Source organism: Pinus tabuliformis, chromosome J, assembly GCF_031772625.1.
Source record: "Pinus tabuliformis cultivar Carrire ecotype Pingquan chromosome J, CPIR1, whole genome shotgun sequence".
Classification (NCBI taxonomy): Eukaryota; Viridiplantae; Streptophyta; class Pinopsida; order Pinales; family Pinaceae; genus Pinus; species Pinus tabuliformis.
The window spans coordinates 1,433,449,221-1,433,455,220 of NC_142295.1; positions in this window are offsets into that span (position 1 = coordinate 1,433,449,221).

The window sequence follows — 6,000 nt, forward strand, 5'->3', positions numbered from 1 at the left end:
GAAGTTGGATCGATGAAGAAGGAACTCTATCAATTCGATCAAATGATAAAACAAGCATCGTGGAAGGCGAATCAACCGAGCGAGATGCATATTTTCCACCTCATGATTTGTTGCGTTGATAAAAAATCATGAGCAAGATTACGATATCTTATCTTTTAAGTTAATTATAGCCAATTTCATTTAGGATAGGCATAAATCTATGAAAAAAATATTATATAAGGGTTTTATAAGTATGTCTCTCAACATAGCTAAAGGATACTTGAATTTTATTTGTAACCATTATGTTTTATATATATATATATATAAATAAAAAATAAAAATAAAAATAAAAAAAAATAAAAAAATAGATTCCATTTTGCTATGCGATCTATTGGAAAATCAGAAAGGCGGTAATGATTTTCTCGATCTTGATAATTAGTTGTGATGTTTCTTATTATTACGATTCTTTGTATCTTCTTTCCTTAGTTCATCAAGAAATTACCAAAAGTAGTAACACATAAAACAATGAACACGAGATGTAGGCACATGCCAGGGCAAAACCCCCTTTGAGGGGAAGACCCAGTCAAAGTAATTATTCCTTTCAATAGTATTATTTGAGACTCTTCACCCTAGACCAAGACCAGACCTCCCCTCCACACCTAGTCAACCTCCAGAAGATTGACCTCTTCCCCGTAACTTCGACTTTCCAGCAACTTGCATCAACTAGCAGCTTTCGGCAATAGTCCAACTTGGAAGACTTCAATCTCCCAGTCCAGGGAAAGAAACAGAGTCATACCACCAACAAAATTTCAATTTTTCTCTTCTCCTTAGACTCCCCAAAACTCGCATTCACTTCGGCTTCCCAACAACAGACTTTCCCAACTTCCTACTTCGCATTTCTACCCAGAAAACAGAGTTTCACACTTCTGCCTAGTAGAGAGAGAATTCAAACTTGATGAGAAGTGATGCTCTAAATGAATTTGATGTCCTTCCTTTTATGGGCTTCTTGTGGGGTCGAATAGGGTCTTAAGCCGACTTGATCTTTCGATAGTCCGACATGGTCTAGAGGTTCCATAATTCATATTTGACTCAATACTAAACCCTTTTACATGATTCAAAAGCCTAAGAAGGGTCTCTTTAAATGTACAGTAATTCTATAGCCTCAAAATAAATACTAGAAGTCCTCAATGGGGAATTTGACCTAAAACAATGGTGACCTAAGCATGAAACCCATGCTTTAATAAGTCACAAAATTAATAATAAAAATTATTTTCTTTATTCTTTTGACAAGTACATTATTGAAGACCGGACATAGTTACTTTTTACAACACTCCATCGTAACTAGGGAGGTATTCATAATGTACATATACAATGGAAGATCCCAAACTATATGAACCATGAAGAAATTTAGGCACCATAATGCCATGGACTAAATTCCTAACCAGGGAAATATATCCAAATAGTCAATCAATTTAGGTACCGCAATGTCATGGACTAGATTCCTGACTAGGGAAATCTATCCAACCAGACAATCAATTTAGGCACCACAATGCCATGGACTAGATTCCTGACCAAGGCAATCTATCCAACCAGTCACTCAATAGTTTAGGCATCGTAACGCCATGGACTAGATTCGTGACCAGGGAAATCTATCCAGGTGGGACTAAGATGGACTCAAGATTTCAGCCCCTCTAGGTACCATCAGGCTTACTTGCTAACTATCAACCCAAAAATCCAAGTATGTATCCAAAAAAGAGCTCAATGATCAACACCACCTTTCCAAATTCTAGACATCAACACAATGTGCCCGCCAGATGTCCTCTGAGGCAATGTTTCACTCACAAAGCCTCAACACCCATTGATCTAGCAAATCAAGAATGACCAATCTCTCCCAATCAAACTGATTGGTAATCAACATGATTTCCTTTGAGAGATTTGCCTGTACAAACACAACCCCAATCAATAATATACTTTTTCATGTACATAACCAAATACAAACCTCTGGGGTCTTCCAAACAATATATGTTGCTTCTCAACTCTCCATAGTAGGACTATCAACCAAATATTTGACAGAAGATTCCTCAATCATACATTTTTCTTCTTACTTCATATGCAGCAACATATTCTTCAATCAGATCATGCTTTCCTTCTTTCAGCAGCACTTCAAAATGCATTCTCCAATTTCCTTTTCATATTCATGGCCTTCACTCAGACTTACAGTTGTTAGTCCTGGTCTAGTGCATGACACATGAAGTAGAGAACCATATCTAACACTCCCTCTCAATCATGAAGCACCTCTTTATCCAAACTCCCTCTTAATCTTAGGAAGATTTCTTCTTCTTTTTGACATAGGAGAATATTTTCATGGCTTCTAACCATTTCATTAGAGTTATCATCAACCTCATCATGCTTGCCACGTCGAGCATCTTCACCAAGTTGAAGATTGTGTACCAACACAGCTTGCTTGTCACATCGAGCATCTTCACCAAGTTGAAGATTGTGTACATGCACAGCTTGCTTGTCACATCGAGCATCTTCGCTAGGTTGAAGATTGTGTACCTACACAACTTAGATATCAAGTACAACCAAAACTATAGAAGCATGATGTTAGCCATATCAAAAACACGGGAGCATTTCAAATTTATTCATATCATAGACCTAGATTTAATTATAAACAAGAGATATATATACTCTTCAACATCTTGCTAGAGACTTTGTATACACCCTAGACTACTTCATAACAACACTCATTCCATCTAGGGTTTCAATATGTCTTCCAAAGGTATGGAAAAACTTACTACAACATATAGAAAACCCTAGAAACCATTCACACAAATATGGATGTACAAATCATCTAACAACCTTCCAAAATACATCTATTAGACTTATCACTATGGATTCATACAAATCCTAGATTTTATACAAAAGAATCAATCAGAGTCAATTACAGCTTAGTCATTAACCTGACTAGCTTCCACTAGGGTTAGTTCCAAACCCCTAGATTTTCAATCAACCATCAATCAGTCATTAACATGACCAATTACTACTAAGGTTAGTTGAAAACCCTATATTTCCCAAGAATCATCATACTTAATCAAAGATTCAAATTTCAACAATTTTTTCACAAATCTCAAATTATCATATAGTCAACATTCATCAGAGATTTCGACTTCAACTAAGGTTCGACTCCAAAATCCTAGAATTCCATTTTCACAAATTCAACAGTATTATACAAATATCAAATCATCATATTCCAAAGATTTTACTTTAACTAAGGTTTAATTCCAAAACCTTAGATTTCCAATCTCAACAATAATTACATGCATAAATCTCATATTGTTATATTTCACACTATACAATGGCACTACTAAGGTTTAACAGCCAAACCCTAGATTTTCATTTTTCAACAATCATCTAATAAATTTCATATTGTTATATCACACATACTAAAAAACTTTTAACTTCACTAAGGTTTAGCTATAACACCCTAGATTTCCAAACATCAACATCCTAGAATCTCAGACAAGGACTTCATTAAATCCTAAGATTTATGACATCAATGACTAGGTCAACACACATATCTAGGAATTCATAACCATACATAAGCATATCATATATTCAATAGAATGAATACATCTAACCTAGACCAATTTAGGGATTCAACCAAAATAACATATCTCTATATGCCTAGATTTCATCACCATTCAAATACATTTCACATCATGAGATAATCAAACTCAACTTCACAAATATCAATAAGAGTTAGACACACAAACATATTGATTATACTAGGGTTTGATCAGACAAAACACACATACCAAGTAAATCAATTTTAAGACAATATAAGGGTCTTTCTCACACATTCCACCAAACCATAATGAGCTAGGGTTCCAATGTGAAAACATAGAAAACCCTATATTACCAAAATTTCAAAGGTTCTGGGATTTTAGATCTTATCATTCCATCCTAAAAAGTTAGGATTTCTCGATCATACCAAAATCCCAAATAAGAAATCATCAATAAATACTTCAACTATAATTTCACAATATCCCTAATAAGTTTAGGGCTTCAAACATTCACAACAGCATACCCTTCGGTTCGGGTTTTCCAGTACCTGTCTAGGGTTCTACCAAATAGAATAAGAGTGGGGTGGGTAGATTTATCAAGAGATGAACCACCCAAACTTACACTAGGATTCAATACTTCTATTCATAACAAGGTTAGTAATAGATTATCAAATGAATAATCCTTTCAATCAATGAATTCAAATCATACCTTTGTTTCTTGACTAACCTTGTCTTGAGAGATCCTCCTTCCCTCGGATGCTTTCCTTAATCAGGACAATATAGGGAGAATGGTGATTAGTATTTAACAAAATCAAAAACAAATGAATGCATGAGCCCAAAATTGAAAAGACATGAGATACTTATATTTTTCAGAACAATATCATTAATGGCCAAGAGAACATCCCTGAGTCTAGATATCTTCACAAAGAAGGTTTCCACAGTATCTTCTTTAGCATCTTCGTAGTCCTCGGCTCATTCTTCAAAATTGCTACTTGACCATTGTTATTAATAGTGAACAGCTTTGACAAGGCTTCATATATCTCCTAATCATGATCGATGTTAGCAATGAATGGGACAATATTGATTTTATCCCTTCTACCATCAGAGTCATAGCCACCAATTCTAGATCCCTGAATTTTGCTTTGTCAGAATCACTCGCTTCTTCTGTAGTATTATTTACTTTCCTTTAACCAAGCCTAGCACCTTGTTCTTCTCGTGGATTAGGTCAATCCTCTTCTTCTAGGATTTGAAGTTAGATCCTTCAAGCTTGATCTCCCCCTTGATAGAGTTAGGCATCTTCCTTGAATATAATAGTCTCCTTCCCTGAGATAGTGCCTATGAATGGATCTGCCTTTTTCTTCTTTATTCACCAAAGCTCTGATACCATGTTGGAAAATCAGAAAGGTAGTAAATATTTTCTCGATCTTGATAATTACTAGTGATGTTTCTTATTATTACGATTCTTTATAGCTTCTTTCTTCAGTTCATCAAACAATTACCAAAAGCAACAGCACATAAAACAATGAACACAAGATGTAGGCACATGCCAGGGAAAAAAACCCTTCGAGGGGAAAACCTGGTCAAAATAATTCTTCCTTTCAATAGTATTCTTTGATACTCCTCACCCTAGACCTATACCAAACCTTCCCTCCACACCAAGTCAACCTCGAGAATATTGATCTCTTCCTAGTAACTTCGACTATGCAGCAACTTGCAGCAGCCAGCAGCTTTTGGTTGTAGTCCAACATGGAATACTTTCCTCTCCCAATCTAGAGCACAAAACAGAGTGAGAACACCACCAAATTTTCAATTTTTCTCTTCTCCTTAGACTCCCCCAAACTCACATTCACTTTGGCTTCTCGGCAACAGACTTTCCCAGCTTCCTACTTTGCACTTCTTCCCAGCAAAAAAAATTTCTCACTTCTACCCAATAGAGAGAGAATTAGAACTTGATGAGAAGTGATGCTCCAAATGAATTCGATGTCCTTCCTTTTATAGGAATCTTGTGGGGTCAAATAGGGTCTTAGGACGACTTGATCTTCCCTTAGGCCGACATGGTGTGGAGGTTCTCTAATTTATATTTGACTCAATACTAAACCTTTTACATGATTCAAAATCCCAAGAAGGGTCTCTTTAATTTTACAATAATTCTATAGACTCAGAATAAATCCTAGAAGTCCTCAATGGGGACTTTTACCTAAAACATGGTGACCCAAGCATGAAACCCATGCTTTAATAAGTCACAATATTAATAATAAAAATTATTTTCTTTATTATTTTGACAAGTACATTACATGATGACTCAAGTACATTATTGAAGACCAAACATAGCTACTTTTTCCAATGCGCTCTCAATGTGTGGATAATTAACATGTGAAATCTTGATAGTGCTACATGCTTCTCGTAGGAGGGCCCCCTTGAGATAGTAAGGTCTTCATTCATTAACAGTTAGTAT